An 18,673-nucleotide genomic window follows, 5' to 3' on the forward strand; every position below is an offset into this window, starting at 1 on the left:
TGCACTTTTTGCTTATAAATTATTATTATTAATTATTATTTAGTTCCATTTTTTTTTCGAAAAAAAAAAAAAAAATATTTTATGTGTTTTATAAAGACAAGTAAAACTTAAATAAAATATTTAATTTAAAAACAAAAACAAGATTACGTACCTACAAAATTCTAAAAATTGAACTGTTATCAGCACCCTCTTTTGCTTAAGATAGCGAATTGAAATTTCACAAAGTTAATGTTATAGATAAGTGGAACGAATTTAGTGTGTGTCCCGACTAAAAATCGAAATTTTTTTTTGTGCCACCCTAATGCTCACACATAGCTTAATACCTCAAAAAAACTAAAAAAAAAACACTTTTTCACATCAAACATTTTTAAGGACAGGAAGGCATCTTGACTCTTGTTTCATCCAAACTGCCATTTCAAATTTCATCAGTGTTTCATGTTTTTCACGTTTCAAAATCAAAATCTTTTCTTAAAGTAATCGTACTTATTGATTTGATTTTGATGTTATTAGATTCAGCATCAAATATAATTAAATAAAAACATATGTATCATAATGATTATTTAACGCAAACAATTTTTTTATTGTTTTATTGACATTCACCTTTCCCACTCTCTACCTCGTCCCTTTTTCACATCCTTTTAATTATATTCTCGAATTGGGTCAATGTGGCGTATGCGTAATATTAGTTTCTATTAAAATACTAAAATAATGAATACAAAAATTACTATCCCTGGAACTGATTTATTAATCGACTCATCCTCTATATACTTTTGTTGGACTATATGGCCATTGAAAATTCGGGTGATAGGTACATATTTGTAATTAATTTTTGTCCTTATATAAAATTGGAAACATAAGCTATAGACCAGTGCCGAAGCCTTCAAAAACATTAAAAAGTAAGAAAACATCATAGTAGGATGAAACCCATTGGAAAAGGAGGTGAATATGATAAAAATTAAAAGAAAAATAAATTACGGGCGAGCCGAGTTCGCGAAGTGGGTGGGTTGAGTTTTTAATGGTAAAAAATGGTATATCTCAATTTCCGGCAAAACTACAAGTTCTATGGAAAAAATTTGTTTCGCAAAGTTGTAGGTGGTAATAAAAAGATCTACAACTTAGGCATTTACAATTTTTCCACATAACCTCAAAATGTATGTGAAAAATTCAAAAAACCGAGTTTTTGGTTTTTTTTTTATCTTTTTCAAAAAGATGTTTTTTTCTACAAAATTTGGTGAAAACCTACCTTATTATATCTCAAATACACAGTAATTTATCTGATTTAAAATATTAATTTTTTAACCTTATTTTGACTTAATATCAAAAAAACACCCTAATTTTCAATCGAAAATTCACGTGTCAAAATATCAGTTTTTTTTTTTCAAAAAAATCGGTCGGTAATTTGTTCGTTAAAATGTCTTCTTTCTGATGGTGTAAACATAAATTTACATTAGTATACCATAGTACATATTCTCGGAAAATGCAAAAAATTAAAAAAGCTTAAATTCGAAAAAATTTTGTATCATTATTAACAATTTTGGATTATTTATTAAAATTAACACTTTAATTACTCAAAAACCATTAGATTTTATGTTTCATTGATAAATCTATTGGTTATTGAGTAGTTAAAGTGTAAATTTTAATAAATAGGCCAAAAAAAAAAATGATAAAAATATATAAGTTAAAATCAAATTATCAACTGAAAAAAGAAACAAAAAATTATAAAAAAAAAAAAAAATTAAAAAATCACAATTTTAGAACTCGGTTCTCCGAAATTTGAATCTCAAATAATAAGACACGTATTGGATTTCTTAGAAATCTATTTATAAAATCACATTAACAGGCAGACCTAATCCAATATATCTTTTTAATTTAAAAATATGAAAACCTCAAATACATTTCTTTTAAATAATGCCATCGGGAAAATCTCATTAGGCCTTAAAAAAGTTATGCTTATTTTTGTTTTGAAGGAGAGTTTAAATTAAAAATTATGTTATTTTTTTGTTCTCTTTCATTTTTTTGTAGGTACTTTTTCGATTTCAATTAACAAGTTGACCTTAAGAATTTCATCAACTTTCTTGTTTTATGAGCATTCGATACCCTTATGTTTTTTTTTTTTTTTTTTCTTTTTAATTCAAAATGTCCTTCAAGACTTATGGTGAATTTTTTTTTTATTATTTTTTAACTTATAATGATTTTCTTCAGAAATACGACCACCATCACAATCACCATCACCAAACCAAAAAAAAAAAAAAAGACGATTCCAGAAAAACTTTGATTGGAGTCAAGTCATTAAAAATTATTATTAATGCTTGCACGAGCGACAAGGCACTCGATCTTCTTCTTCTTCTTATTCTTTGAGCGCCAATAAAGTCATTCAAAGTTTTACAGAGTTTGCGAAGGAGTCCATTGGTTTTTAATGCTCACCCAGTCACAGAGTGTATCTGTACTGTATCTGTATAATAGTGTTGTAGTCATCATCGTCATTCGTTTCTTCTCCATTCGTCTGTTGAAATTGGAATGGCCCGCGATAAAGTGTGCTCTTCAGACCATTTAATTACAAACTAAGGGTACAATATAAAATGTTACCATTATTATCATTGTATGTCTCTGTCTGTGTATTTGTGTGTGTGTGTTTTTTTTTTTATTTCTTATTTTTATCGAAAAATCGTTGGATTTTTGGAATTTCTATAGCAACGAAAAAGACGATAGAATCCTTCTGGTATTTCTTCATGGCAAAATATACACAATTTAAGATGTGGTCGAGTCAAACAAAGAGAAGGAATGGGATATTGAGATTGTACTTTAGATTTTAATGGCATTGGTTATACAACGAAAAAGAACATGAAAAAGAAAAAAAAAAACGATGAAACGAAACAACAAAGACGCGCATTTTGAGGGTAATTCAAATGATTACTGTAGAATTATTTCAATCCAATTTGTCTTTTGAAGAAGAAGTTTTTTTTCGTTTTTTTATGAAAGCACATTTTCAAGGATAGAATTATTGAAAGAATCTAAATTCACAAACTCTTTGTCGAAATTTTGCTTAAACGAATTTATTGCCTTAGGTATTAGATGAGGGTATAATGATTTTAGGATTTTGTTAAAGGAACTTTTTAGAGGAACTTGTGATACATTAATTTGTGTTATTCACTTATTTTAAAAATTTAAAAAACTAGTTCTTATTTTTACTTTATAGTGGTAGTAATTATGAATAACGCTTTCCATTGTATTCAATAATAATTAAATTAACTTTAAATAATTTGTATCACTAAGTTTTCAGATTCATACTATACATTTGCACCACCAAAATTCAAAATTAAAAAAAAAGACTCGAAAATTGGTTTTAATTTATATAAAAAGTTTTTAATTTTTTTTTGTAAATTATTGTACTGCTGCACAAAATAATTGTTCAATAAAATCATGTATTTTTGATCAAAACCATTTTTTTTTTTATTTTGTATTGGCGACTAAAAATGATTGAAAAAAAAAATTAATAAAAAAGTGTTTCACATACGCCACAGTGCCCCACCATAGTAATGTCATGTGTTATAATATACAGGGTGTCCGGTAAGTAGATAAGACAAATTTCAGGAGTATATCTTGAGTATATTCTATAAGTAAAAATTTGTTCTAAAGTAAGGCTCTCTATCTACAATGTTGATATCACTTAGCGACGATTAAAAAAAAGCTTTTATTTGATATACCTTGACTCATGTTATCGATAACTTTTCTATTGATACAAATGGTAGAAACTTTTTTGCGATCTAAATTTTTAGGAGAAATGTTATCATTTGTAATTAAATTCAGTCTTTCCGTACTCTGATAACATTATGTAGATATTAATAGCTTGTTTTCACTAGAGCCAAAATGAAATAATTTGCTATACCATTTGAAAAATTATCTCATTTTGGGCTCTGGTGAAAAAAATTATTTTTTGTTGTTTAAGATCATTTTTTTAAATGTGGCGTGAAAAATAAAAATATTTAAAGTATTGCTAAGCATACTTAAGCCCTTTTGGATATTATTTTGAAAAAAAAAAAATCAAACATACAATTTTCCAATTTTTTTTTTTTTTTAATTATGTTTTTTTAATCTTTATTTTGTCAATTAATATTTTCTTCTTACTGGAACACCTTAGTATACAAGTTTTTTTTTTTGAAAAACTTTTGAAAATTTCTATACCTACACTGAAAAAAAAAATAATAGGTATCAATTTAACATTTTTTAAATATCAAATTTACATTTTTCAAATATCAGCCAAAAATGCTCTATAAAATGTGTTTTATGATATTTAAAATGTTAAAACAACATTTTTATTATCAGGATGATATTTAAATGTCACATTTTGGAAATTTTTTTTGATATTTTATTATCATTTTTTCATATCAAGTTCTCATTCCAAATTATTAAAAAATATTAAATAAATTCTTAATGTGTACTAATTTAAAGGCGCTTTGTGTTTTTTCGAAGTAAAATGTATGATTTACTGAGAAAATTTGATCGGCAATAAGATTTTATTTCACATAGGTAGTTTGGTAGAAAATAACAAAACAATTATATCACCTATAATAGAAAAAATAATATCACCACTATTTTGTAAAGAATATTTACTTTCAGTAATATTTTGAAAAAAGAAAGAAAATACTTAAAATAATAAAAATAATAAAAAAGAAAAAGAAAGAAATAGGTTTCATTATAATAAACTAAAACGTAAAATCTAGTCAACATTGATATTTGAATTGTCAAAGTGAAATTTTCACTATCCACTTAAACTTAAAAAAATGTCAAAATGATATTTTAATTGTCAAAGTGAAATTTTCACTATCCACCTAAAATCAAAAAATGTCAAAATGATATGATAAAATATCAAAATTGATATTTTAATTGTTGGACGACTTTTGTCACTGAAAAATGTTAATTTGATAGCTGTTATTATCAAATTTTTTTTTCCGTGTAGGTACGTAAACTTCTTTTGGAAAAGTGCCAAAAAAAATCTAATATTTGTTGTTTTTGACGTGAAACGTCTTATAAATCGATGAAAACTAGCTGCATGCACGAAAAAGTGTAACTCATGCTGACATTCTACTTACGGTTAGCAGTATGGTATCATAGGAAGCCAAGTCCAACTTAAGATAGCCGTACGCATATACATGAACGATTTGTCTTTTGCACCACAGGGATCTGAATTTCGAATCCAAAAATAGCACAATAGGGTAAAGTCGGGTGATATGGCACCACGGGTGATATGGCACCCTTTCAATATCCCCCACTTAGTGACTTCTTTTCAAAGCAAAAAGAGCAGAAAAGAATTCAGTCTGACGTAAGCTATCAGGGGATGCATTCGGATCCGCAGTAACCATTGCCACTAAAATTTAAAAAATGGACAAACAAAAAAGTGAGTTCAATTTGGGCGAAAAGTTTTTTTGTGTAAAATTGTTGTACGTGTGGTTCCAAAAGTATTTGACGCAGAGGGTTCATTTTAACACAAAAAGAACGGTAACGGTTATATTCTTGTGTTTGCTCATTACCAAAGCAAACGTGATTATTCGTGTCATTGGAAAAAAACAGAAGTGTAGTCAAATGGGGGATATGGCACCCAAAAACATCGGGATATATGGCACCGGTGCCATTTCCCCCGCATCTACTTTTGAACCTATTTATTTTTCAACTGACAATTGTATTTACAAAAAACTTCAGCAAACCAGGCCAAGTGGACTAAAACCCAGATCACAGCAGCCGTTGGAGCTGCTGAATGTCAAAAAAAAAGCAGGACCTAAGCATTTTGCGATTCCACACTTCACTACATTAAAAAGGCTTCTTAAATGACCAGAGCCTAAAAGTTTGATAAATAGCTTTCAGATTGGCTGAAAAGTGCGGAATAAGGGAGTAATCATAATGTCACTTTTGGTCTCATGATTCGTGTACGTCTTTCAACAACACATGCAACAAGTGTCACAAAAAAATATCAAAAAGAAATAGGGTGCCATATCACCCTCGATTAGGTGCCATATCACCCTCCATTTGTTCAATCATTTTTTTTTTTAATGTTTTTTATTTTTGCAAAAAATAACAAGAAATTATCTTTGAATTACACTTATCTACCTGTTTTGTATTTAAGAAATAGTTTTAAAATAAATCCGCTTTTGTTTGAAATAGATGTCTTCTTTATTTCTCAAGTAATAACGAAAAACGAAAATGGGTGCCATATCCCCCGACTTTACCCTACTCTGTTTTTTTGCTCAAAAATATTTTTTTTTTTTTAATTTTCTTATGACGTTATCACGTACAGCAACTATACAGAATATCCATTTTTTTATTATTTTAAAAACAAAATGTTATTTTTATTTTTTTTTATTATTTAAAAATTAAAACTGTTATTTTATGAGTTTTTAAAAAGCTTGAGTACTTTAACCTTCTTTTACCATAGGAAAAAGTACTTGCGATCAGTAGGATATTTTATTTATATATATAAAAGTTGTTATGTAACTTTAATATAAAAGGAATTCAAATTTTCATACCAAAAAAATCTATAAATTTTCATGTTTTGAATTAACAAAGATTAAGATATGAAAATGTTTGTTTGAAAACTTGTAAATCTAAACGAAATTGATCTTTAAGAAAAAAATGTTTTCTGAAATTTTTACAGATTTTTTTTCAAAAGTTTCTTAATTTTCTAATACAGAGCTTTTGAAAGATATGTATATTAGGGTGGTCCTTATTTTACTCTTTTGCGAAAATTGAGTGCAACGTAGGGGGTGTTCCATTGGTTCCAAATGAGGAAAAAAAAAAGTACCCTATTTTTTTTTCCTGATTTGGAAGCAACCTAGGGGGCGTCCCCATTTTTTTTTTTCTTAAGGACCACCCTAATGTATATTGTTCAATTTTCAAATGGATACAGTAAATGAGGATCTCAGTCGTTTCACACTAGATCTCATCTCATAATTTGCCTGAATCTTCTCTAAAATGAAAAATAACACCTTACTTCAAAAAGGTATAAGCAAACTATGCTTTTGGTATGAAAAAATAAAACAATTTAAAGACCCTTTTTCCATATCGATTTGACAGAAAATGGCACTAGTTCTAGGTGTTTTTTTTTTCTGTGTGTTTCATTTTCACATGTAAAGTCCTAAAAAATTAAAAATTTATGGTCAAAAAATCATAACTTCAAAATTTATCAAAACGCCTTTTTCGAAAATTCCTTGTTATTCTACGACTTAATGGATTGTTCTCAAACTCAAAATACTACTTCATCCAGACCATAACATCACAAGAAAATTATTCGCTCCAACAAAATATTAACCTAAGTGCATGAAATCACCAGCTTAAAAAATTATATTTACAAAATCCTTCCTAATGGGTCCGAGTAAATTTTAGTTACTTAACGAGAGAGATACCTACTCTAAAGGACGACATAAAATAAATTTGACTATCTTCTTTCCTCCTTGTTGACATAAACAGTATATGGGGATGGTTATAAGAGAAGATCATAGAAATATAGAGGAAAAGGTGGGATGGGGGAGGGTGTTTCTTTGCCAGCAAATGTTTCCCTTAAGTGGCTATAGTAATTTCTTATGGTATCTCTCTTTCCTATGAAGAAACGAAGCCAAGTGAAACCAGCGCATTTATTTTTTTTTTTTTTAAGTAGACAAAGCTTTGGAAGTAATAAGGAATTGAGTGCTGAGTTTTGTTTGTGTTTTTCTTAAACAACATTATAAGTCATTAAATTGCTCTAAAAGACTGCTGTTTAAATGTTTTGATGTGTACTTAAAAAATTTATATTTATTTTTATTTCTCTTTTATTTTTTGCAGGAGATTCCTTGGAATAACGAAAAATAGCTGAGATTTAAGGTAAGTAAATTAATAAAATAATACAAAGTACATTAGGGCAGATGATGATAAGTCTGAAAAAAATCACTTCAAAGAAAGATTTGCAAGGTTTTAAATTTTAAGAAGTCTGTGTTATTTGAATTTATTAATCTTCTTAAAGCGAATGAGTAAGTTTATGCAGATAAATTCATTAAAATTGCAAAAATTTCAATAATTGCATTTTCTGAGAATATTTTGTATAACTTTCAATTAATATTTTTCAAACAAAGAAAAATTAACAACTGTTCTGAAAGAAAGGTAAAAATGTCAGATTGTGTAGGAAGCATTAAATTTTAACAAACAAAATTATTTATTTAAAGATTAATTTCAATGTTTTCAATTGCTTCCAACTTTTGAACAATTATTATGAAAATATATAATTTTTAAGGATTAACATCCTGCATAAAGGATTCAAAGAATACTCATTCAAATGGACATTAAATTAACTTTTCGTTGATTACTACTGGATGCTTAATTCTTTATAAAGTATTATAGCACTCAAACGAAATGTAGCTTCACAGAAAATATTTTTAAGTAAAATTTCCTCGAATTGTACTTGGTGAATGATGCCCAGGAGTCTGGTGTGTTATTTAATTGGTTTTAAAGAGATGTGGTTGATGCACATGCACATTGTATAATGTATATATAAGGATACAGCGATTATATAAATTAATATCTTTGTGGTTTTTTTTTTAAGGCATGATACATATCACTGTGTTTTTTCAACTACTTTACAGATTAAAGAGACTTATAATTAGTTATCTTCAATATACACACATAATCTTTAGACCAACATAATTCATTAATAAAGTGCTTTTCATAGGCTTAACCGCCGCACCATGAAAGATCTGTAAAGAGATCTTAAGGTCAAAGCTTTTGCTATGTGAAGTCCTTAATCGACATGAACACTTTTTTCTTTCATAACTGCAGAGGTCTTAACATCATACTTTTTGCTTCGTGAAGTCTTTATTTGTCATTAAGACTTTTTTCTTTTATATATAATCATCTTAAAAAGGCCTTAGGGTCATACTTATTGCTACATGAGGTCCTAATGCATCATGAAGACTACTTTCTTTCATAATTTTGCATCTTAAAAGAGGTCTTCAGATCATACTGTTTACTACGTGAAGTCCTAATTTATCATGAAGACTATTTTCTTTCATAATTTTGCATCTTAAAAGAGGTCTTAAGATCATACCCTTTACCTCGTGAAGTCCTAATTCATCATGAAGACTATTTTCTTTCATAATTTTGCATCTTAAAAGAGGTCTTAAGATCATATTGTTTACTACGTGAAGTCCTAATTCATCATGAAGACTATTTTCTTTCATAATTTTGCATCTTAAAAGAGGTCTTAAGATCATACTCTTTACCTCGTGAAGTCCTAATTCATCATGAAGACTATTTTCTTTCATAATTTTGCATCTTAAAAGAGGTCTTAAGATCATACTTTTTACTACGTGAAGTCCTAATTCATCATGAAGACTATTTTCTTTCATAAATTTGTATCTTAAAAGAGGTCTTAAGATCATACTTTTTACTACGTACGTCAAGTCCTAATTCATCATGAAGACTATTTTCTTTCATAAATTTGCATCTTAAAAGAGGTCTTAAGATCATACTTTTTACTACGTGAAGTCCTAATTCATCATGAAGACTATTTTCTTTCATAAATTTGCATCTTAAAAGAGGTCTTAAGATCATACTTTTTACTACGTGAAGTCCTAATTCATCATGAAGACTATTTTCTTTCATAAATTTGCATCTTAAAAGAGGTCTTAAGATCATACTTTTTACTACGTGAAGTCCTAATTCATCATTAAGACTATTTTCTTTCATAATTTTGCATCTTAAAAGAGGTCTTAAGATCATACTGTTTACTACGTGAAGTCCTAATTCATCATGAAGACTATTTTCTTTCATAATTTTGCATCTTAAAAGAGGTCTTAAGATCATACTCTTTACTACGTGAGTCATGAAGACTATTTTCTTTCATAAATTTGCATCTTAAAAGAGGTCTTAAGATCATACTGTTTACTACGTCAAGTCCTAATTCATCATGAAGACTATTTTCTTTAATAATTTTGCATCTTAAAAGAGGTCTTAATATCATACTGTTTACTACGTGAAGTCCTAATGCATCATGAAAACTTTTTTGTTTCATAAATTCGCATCATAAAAGAGGTCTTAAGAGGTCTTAAGGTCTTAAAAAGATCATCAAAATCTAAGCTGTTCGGCCGGGTTCCCTAATATTGCCAATTTTTGAGCTTTAGTTACTCCACTATTAAAAGAGGTCTTAAGGACATACTTTTTGCTTCGTAAAGTCTTGAATGGTCATGAAGACCTTAGTCTTAACTTTAAATTAAATTAAACAAAAAATCAACCATCAAAAATCAACCAAAATCAAAAAATTCCCTAATATTGCCAATTTTTGAGCTTTAGTTACTCCACTATTAAAAATCAAAAAATTCCCTAATATTGCCAATTTTTGAGCTTTAGTTACTCCACTATTAAAAGAGGTCTTAAGGACATACTTTTTGCTTCGTAAAGTCTTGAATGGTCATGAAGACCTTAGTCTTAACTTTAAATTAAATTAAACAAAAAATCAACCAGAACATAAAACAATGGTGGTTTGCAAAAAAAAAATAAACATTTTTTTTCCAATTTCTATTAAGATAGTGTCAGCCATTATTTAAAATGTTAATTAAAACTTAATATAAATGACTTAAGTTTCAATAAAATTTATTTTAAATTTATTCACTCTAAGCCGGAAAGGCATTGGAATAATGACTCACGTCTAAACCACTTCCGGGGTCTCCATTATACTCTCTTAGTTGTTTTAATTCTTGTTTATTTAACAGCTACCTTACCTCAAAAGGTAATAAATTTAAATCCTTATAACGTTGCAGTAAGGTGGTTTGGTAAGGTATTTAGGTATATACATTATTATCTTCTGTAAAGTTTATATATATAAATTTTTTGTATGTAATTACCCATTATAATCAAAAAGTTAACAGCATAGTGGTACATTATACAAGCCGCATTCTCATAAAAAAAAAAAAAAACGAAAGGCAAAAAGTAAAGAAGGGTAGAAAAAAAAATAAACTTAAAATGCTAAACATACAAATCAAAAGGATAATGTGGGTTTTTGACATTTTTGTATATTTTTTTTTTTTTTTTCATTTTTACATAAAACCAAGAAAAATGTTGGAAATGGACGGAAATGTACCTACCGAAGAAAAAAATGTACAACAAAAAATATGAATGTATGTAGCTTTAGCATTGTTATATTGCTACCATCATCCAAGTGGCTAAAAGTATTAATGCCGATTAAACTTCGCCCAATATGGCAGTGTTGAAAGAATGAAATGTAGAAAAGGATGAATATATACAGCGAATACCAGTACCACGACGTTAAGAGGCACGTTTCACCTATTATTTTAGGATCCTAGGTTCCTTACTCTTGTATATGCAGACTCGTACATATATTTTTTTTTTTCTTTTCATTTGTGTTTCGTATTTTTTATATCTATTTTTTTTTTTTTTTTGTGAATGGCGCAAAATTAAAATGCCATCCCCATATTTTTAAATTTATTCTTTTTTTTTTGTAGGTACTTTTGTTAAATTTAAATCCTTATGCAACATTTGCGTTGGAGGTCCTACCTACACACTCGTATGCTTAGGAGATGTAAAAATAGCAAAATATTTTTTTTTTTTTAAGGAACAAATTTGGTTAGTAAAATGTAGAAATGTAGATAGAATCGCATTTTTATGTTTTTTTTTTTCAATTCGAAAAATACATTGAAGGATTTTTTTTTTTCAATTTTTGTATTTATATACTGCGCCGTCCTTCTAATAGTCCAATAAACGAAGCTAAAAAAAAACAAGGTTACCCTACAAAAAGTCCGGTACACAGAGAAAAATATGACCCGCTAAAAACTAACAGATTGCCATATTGTTTTACCGTCCATACATTTCATAAGGAAATCTTATTAAAATCAACGATTAATAAGGTTTTTTTTAAGGAGATTTCTTATTATTTTTATAGAGAAAATCTTATTAAAATTTGACTGAAAAGTTGATTTTTTTTGCAACTTAGCACTAGAACAAAAATCGCGATCAATATTTTCATGGCAGGTTGGTTCAGGTGGTAAGGTGGGCGACTAATGATTTGAAGTCTCCAGTTCGATTCCCAGCCTGGTCATCGTTTTTTTTTATTTTTTTTGCAGATTTTAAAACAATAAGGAAAACCCGATTGTTTTAATAAGGTTTCCTTCTTGGATGAAAACCATAGAGAAATCTTATTGTTTTTGTTCTATTTTATGTGGTCTATTTTTCTCTGTGTAGTTATAAAATTTTGATATGTTCTTAAGTATGGTTGGTAGATGAAAAAACCAAATTTACAAAACCACGCCCCATCCGCTTTCTTCAGCATAACCGAAAAACCATAGAAATTTGGCACCTTTTCCAGTTTTATGCCCATAACTTTCTTCTTGTGCATTTTATTGAAAAAAAAGTTGTTTGTCGACTTGAAGAAATCAAAATTTCCAACAAAAACAAGTTTGGTAGTATTTTTATACAACCAAAACAACAAAGTTATGAAGCTTCCAAATACGGGTAAGATTTTGGATTTTGCTATATTTTCAGTTTCTTGCCACTTAACACGGCTATAACTCTTTAACAATTGGCTATAATGCTAAAGTCTTCATATTCCAACTTATAGACAATTTAATTGCATACAATAAAATGTAAACAACTTTGATTTCGTGACTCAAATAAACCGAGTTAGGGCTAAAATAGTAAAATAGTATTTTGAATAAGTAGATTTTAACGGTTTTTGAATTGAATTGTCAGTTGTGAGAACGGAATAAGTCCACTTTTTTCCAAAATTGACTTTTTGATGGTAGGGGTAGACACATCTTCCAAGTTGAAAAAAAAAAAAACAAAAAAATTATGTTGGGTGTCGAAATTACAGGGGTTGAAAAATTTTATAAGTTTGAAGAACAGAATTAATCCAGGATTTCAGGCTATTGATTACGTCTTAACTAAGACGTTCACGAGTTTTGATTTCAGAAAACGTTGAATGGGTTATAAGAGAAGATAATACAGCGGAGTGCTACTAAATGAGGGGGTGGAAATTGAAGATAGGGTAAAAAGCCCCCTTTTTGGTTTTTTCAATATATCTCTTAAGAAAGGCATAATTTTGATAAATTGATTTTGAAACTTGTTGAAGAGAATCAAATTTAATACCTATCGGAAAAATGTTTTAAAAAAATTGAAAAAAAAAATTTCCATACCGAAACAGGCCAAAAAAACATGAAAAAAAGTCAAGAATTTTTAGAGTTTTTTTGCCTTTTTAACGGTATTATTTTTTTCGGGCTAAGATAGTCATATGCATTGCTCTAAATAAATGCAGAAGATTAAATTTTCTTCAAAATGCTGGGCTGAAAAAGTTTTTTCATTGAAAATTAACCGAAGAATGACCATTCTATATATGTTTATTTCATTCAAAATTTGGCTTTTGGGTGAAATTTCAAACCGTAAGTTGTAAGAACCGAATAAGTCCAACGTTTTTAAACCGTTATACCTGTCTACCAGAAACCGATAGAAATAAAATTTTTGTCTCATTCTACTCAAATCTACATAATCTTTACGTATTTTATATCTGAAGGTCAAACATCTGAAAACAGTAAAATACAGAAGCTATTCAGTTTTTTGCGTTTTCCCAACAATTTTGCAAAATGGTCTTATTCCGTAAAAATGTAATGTATAAAATGTATTTTCTGAAAAAGATCGGGTGGTTCTAAAGTATTGATATGTTATCAGATTTGAATGGTAGATTGAAAAAAAATTCATAGCCACGCCCTCTCCGCCCCTTCACAATACTGCAAAAAACAACGAAATTCTGCATTTTTTTTTTTTCAGTTTTATCGCTTTCTACAATCATTCCAGAACTTTTACTCATAGTCACATCATTTTCTGAAAGGATGGATGTTAAGAAAACCATTCAAGCAACTTATCAAAATCATTATCGTCACGCCTGGTATAAGTTGGGAGTCAAAAATCTTCTTGTACTGCATTTTTTCTGTGCCTCATAATTCACATCTGAATCTTTTAGAAATATCTATCAGGGCACAGCACTAAATCCAATACAAATCGAGTTGTGCACGAAAACCCGAAAAACCCTAAATCCTGAAAATCCAAAATACGGGGAACCCAAATTCCAGAAAATTCAAAATTCGGAAAGCGCATAATCCCAAAAATCCAAAATCTAAAAAACCTAAGATAGAAAATACTGAAAACCACAATCCTGAAAAACCTTAATCCAGAAAACCCTAAATCCAGAAACTTTAAATCTAGAAAACCCAAAATTAAAAAAAGCCAACATTTTGAAAACATTAAAAAAAAAAACCCTTCAAAATTTTCTGTTCACTGAAATTATGTAGAATAGTCAAAAGTGTAGCTATTTCAGGTTTATCACTTCTTTACCAAACACCCTGTATAACCTTGATTATTTTTACGGGTTTTCTTGACTTAGGGTTTTCGGAATTTTGAGTTTTCTGCATTTTGATATTCTGGATTTTGGATTTTCGGGATTCCGCCCGGGCGAAGTAATTTCTTCAGGACTTGACGTTGGAATTTTAAGATTACACTGTTCAAGTAACTTTATTCTACGAATATAATTATTTATTTACTCTAGTTTACAACAAGTAAGGTATAAGTTGTTCAAAGTTTAAAAATAGCATCTAACTATTATAAAAACTTAAAAAAAAGTTAGTTTTATTTTCCTTAAGTACCTATGTACTTTTTCAAGTTTTAAGAAACGTGTTTCATCTCAAATAAGAGGACCCTCATAAAAATACACAAAAAACTCACGAAAATAAATCAACAAACACAAACAAAAAAGTGCACAAAAATGAATAAAAAACCTCGCCCCTAATTATTTCCCTGAACTCTGTGTGTACTTTTGCTAAATACCCCCAACGACCCACCTCATAAACACGACGACAAAACGCCAAAATAACGAACCCATAAATTAACTAAAACTGTGCTCGCACATTAACTTAACGACCTCGAAGCCATCCTTTAACTATCCCACGCTAAAGCGTCTCCCCATTTTCCTCTCCTCCACGAAACGAGAGAAACCCCATATAAATGCAAGTGCTATGTGCTTTCCTATCTCTCAAAAAGCCATTTTAAATACAGTTACATTTGTACCATGTTAACTATATACATAGTTGTATGAATATTGTTATATTACCAGGATAATTTGTTACCCGTTTGCTTTTCGCGCTGAACGATATCGCTTCCTGTTTCCTTCTTATTTGGTTAATTTTTTTGTAATTTTTTTTTTTTTGTATTTTTTATTCTACTGTCGTTGTCGTTCGTGGTTGCAACAAACGACAACGTGGTTTGCCTCGCACTTTGTATAAAACCATTCTCATAATGATTTCCCAGAAGAATATAGGAATGGGGACGAGAGAGAAAAACAGGGACATTTTGGCGACAACGATGTTATTAAAATGTTGTTGTCTCAATGCAAGAACCTGAATTTGCATTTGTGTTTTTCCTTCACTGAGCTCAAGAAGAGCTCATCCTTGAAGGAATAAAAAAGAAAAAGATAAAAAAAAATCATTCAAAGGACCTTTGAGCTTAAAATGTGGAATCATGAAAGCAAGAAATCCCAGATATAAACATTTCAATACAAAAAGGAAGCTCTACTTGTAATGATCATTTTCAAAGGACTAAAAAAAAAAAACCAAGGTCCTAGCGATTGTTATGTGAAAAACTGAGGTACTTAATACACTCGTAGTTTGCACACAAACAAAAAATAAGCTAAGCACCACTTTTAAGCTATAAAAGTTTAAATTTATCAAAAATGTTATCCTTTTCTCATTTTTCTGATAATCATGATGATAATGGAGCAATGCAGTGAAATTTGCAAAAATCTAATAGCAAATGCAGTATTTTGAAATTTTCAACTTTGAAACATTTGGTTTAATGTTAACGGCTACTATATAGAAAAACACTACACAAAGCCCGTTAACTGGTGTATATACCACAACACTCGACTTCATCCTAATGATTATGCCCCAGCTCGGTTGTTATTCTCCCGCAGGATTTTCCGACACGCGCTAATTAGAGAATTTAAATTCGTTGTGCATCCTTTATACCTATCCAGTGCTATACTATTTGTACCCTCTCCTTAAGATCGCATTTGATGCGCTAGGATAAACACCAGCAAGGACAACGACATCATAGTAGCCCAGCTATACCTACAACAGAAAAATAAACAAACAGAAATACAAGTTTGCCTGTGCGAATGAGAAAATAGTGATGTCCTTCCTGTTAAAATGGAAATTTCATACCTAAGCTGTGTAATAATTTTTACTCTTCTAGGTTTAACTTTCTTGCTTTCTTTACCTTGTTTTTGCCTGCTTGAAGGATATTTTTGTTTTTTTTTATTATTTTTTTTTTTTTTTTCATTCGTTCGTCCTGTTTTTTATTACTGGCCTCTAGAGTTGAAGTTTTTTTTTTTTTAATGTGTAAGTTGGATGCATTTTAGGGTTATGGCCGTTCGTCTAAGGGTTTTTGAGTTGTGAGTAAAAAAAAAAAAACAGAAAAAAAAAATGAGCAAAAAGGACTCGTTGAGTATGAAAGTGCGGCAAGGAAGAAAATCATTAGTGTCGTTCATTAACTTAAATTATTTACTAAGTGTGTTGGATATGAATGTGTATGTGTTTTTTTTTTTTATTTAATAAAACACTAGGTTGGTCCTTTTTGAAAAGGAGGAACTATACACTCGATGTCGAAGCAACAGCTTGCAAATCCTTTGAAATATCACAGGTGGATAATTTCTTATGACAGCTTTTTGACTTTTATTCTGGAAGGTAATTTGCTTTTCATTTGAATTTTTTTTTTTCTGTCAGAGAAGTTTTCTTCTTTGATAGTGAATTAGTTAACATAAAGGGTTTCAGCTTTTATTATATCACATTATTAAAATTATTATAAAGTTAACAGGTTAATGAAAGGTTCTACTTTTGACTCCTTAGTTTTTTTTTTTTAATTATTCTGGGTAGTTGGTATATGTACCTAATAAGAAACGGATGGAACTAGTGCCCTTTGTTGAAGTTGTAAAGAATTAAATTAAATTTTAAAGCTTTTTTAAAGGAAATGTTTTTTTTTGCATTTTGCAACTAAGATTTAAATAAAAAAACATTTTAAAAACATTAAATTCATGTTGTATTTTTAAGATCACATTGTTAACCCTCTACTGCATACGAAGCCAAATATGGTTTTGTCTGTTTGTATGCACTTTTCTCTTCTCTGTCACAAAAAAATGGTAAAGATTAAATACAATCCTCTTCTTTAAGTTTCTGAGAACCCATAGAGATAGTTTTTTCGTGTGTCCGACACAAAATAAATGTGTATTTTATGATCATAGGTGAGTCGATCAGTCGTGTGCATTGAAATCGAAAATGTAGAATATATCCATACTTTAAGTGTTAATTACTGCGTTTGTTTGGAAAGTAAAGTGGAATTAAAAATTTATTTTTGATCGATTGTCTAATTGTGTATGCTATGAACCAATTTTTGTTGAAAAAAAATTATTGGCCTGGTCTTGGGAGGGCAAAAAGTACGGAAGCCATATTTGGCTTCGTATGCATTAAGGGGTTGTAAATCTACACAATTTGTTAAATTTTTTTGTTGGAAAATTTTGTTTCTTTACATTGTTATTTTGCTTGGAAGTTATGTTTTGCTTCAGAAATGGAGCCCCTTCGCCTTTAGAGACATTTTTCTCATGTTAACCATATTTCCAGCGGCGTAACCTTTAAAATTTTAGGGGGAGGGGGGCTCACCAATAATATTTTTCAATAATTTTATTACTTTATAGTTTTTGTAAGATCTGGGAGTGGGTGAAAATGTTGGAGCAAGACTAACTTCGACAGTGGAAAGAATGTGAACCAGAAGAAATGTTTAAAACGGACGAAAACAAATTGCTTTTCTCGGTTCCATGTCTTAAAATGAGCCAAATTTGAATTAATTCGTAACCTTTTGTAATACAATGTATTTTTTTTACTTTATTTTGTTTTTAAATGATAAATATTTATCTTTTGATGTTTTTAATTGTATTTTTTACATAATCTGAATAAATAAAATTTGTAAGATTTCTTACCCCTTAATGCATACGAAGCCAAATTTGGCTTATAAACAAATTTTTTAAACAAATTAATTTAAACAAATTTTTTTAATGAAAACCGTTTTGAAATAACCCAAAGAACCCATGTAAAGCATTTTTTAATTTTTTCGTCCGCTAATATTAATTCATGCAGTAGAGGGTTAAGATAAGAGACCAATTTAAAGTCGTTATTGCGAGATTTTTGAAAAAAGCGGTTTTGTTCATAAAGTATAGAAACTATATTATATGATGTGATTTTAAATCACAAAAAAAAAACATTACTGTTAAAAAAAGAGAAATTATGCTGGGACAAAAGTATTGAGATGTAAAAGTGTACCAAGTTCTTAAGTTTGGGTTCAAATTCGTATCAATAAAATTTTGATCATTTTTATTTTTACTCAAAAAAACACCCTTTTAACCATGAAAATTGTATAGACACTTTAGATTGTTGTTTCTAATCTTAAAAGTAACATAATTGCTGAAATTCAATAGGGTACCACTGATAATATTACTCTAGTATTACACACTTTTTCAAATATACCAATATTTTCTCCACACCTTAAAAAAAAAACACCCTTTCACCCTATTTAATAAATTTTGTAAAATTACCTTTTATATGTACCTACC

The 18,673-nt window shown here is 29.0% G+C and overlaps 1 protein-coding gene across 2 annotated transcripts in view; it reads left to right on the forward strand.

Moving 5' to 3' along the window:
- LOC129912169 (uncharacterized) overlaps window positions 1-18,673 on the forward strand; it is a 219,742-nt gene that overhangs the window by 31,611 nt on the left and 169,458 nt on the right. For both annotated transcript variants that reach the window (XM_055990310.1, XM_055990311.1), the window contains one exon: window positions 7,810-7,848. The gene's annotated coding sequence lies outside the window, so the exon portion shown is untranslated. The remainder of the gene's footprint in view (window positions 1-7,809; window positions 7,849-18,673) is intronic.

Source organism: Episyrphus balteatus, chromosome 2, assembly GCF_945859705.1.
Source record: "Episyrphus balteatus chromosome 2, idEpiBalt1.1, whole genome shotgun sequence".
Classification (NCBI taxonomy): domain Eukaryota; kingdom Metazoa; phylum Arthropoda; class Insecta; order Diptera; family Syrphidae; genus Episyrphus; species Episyrphus balteatus.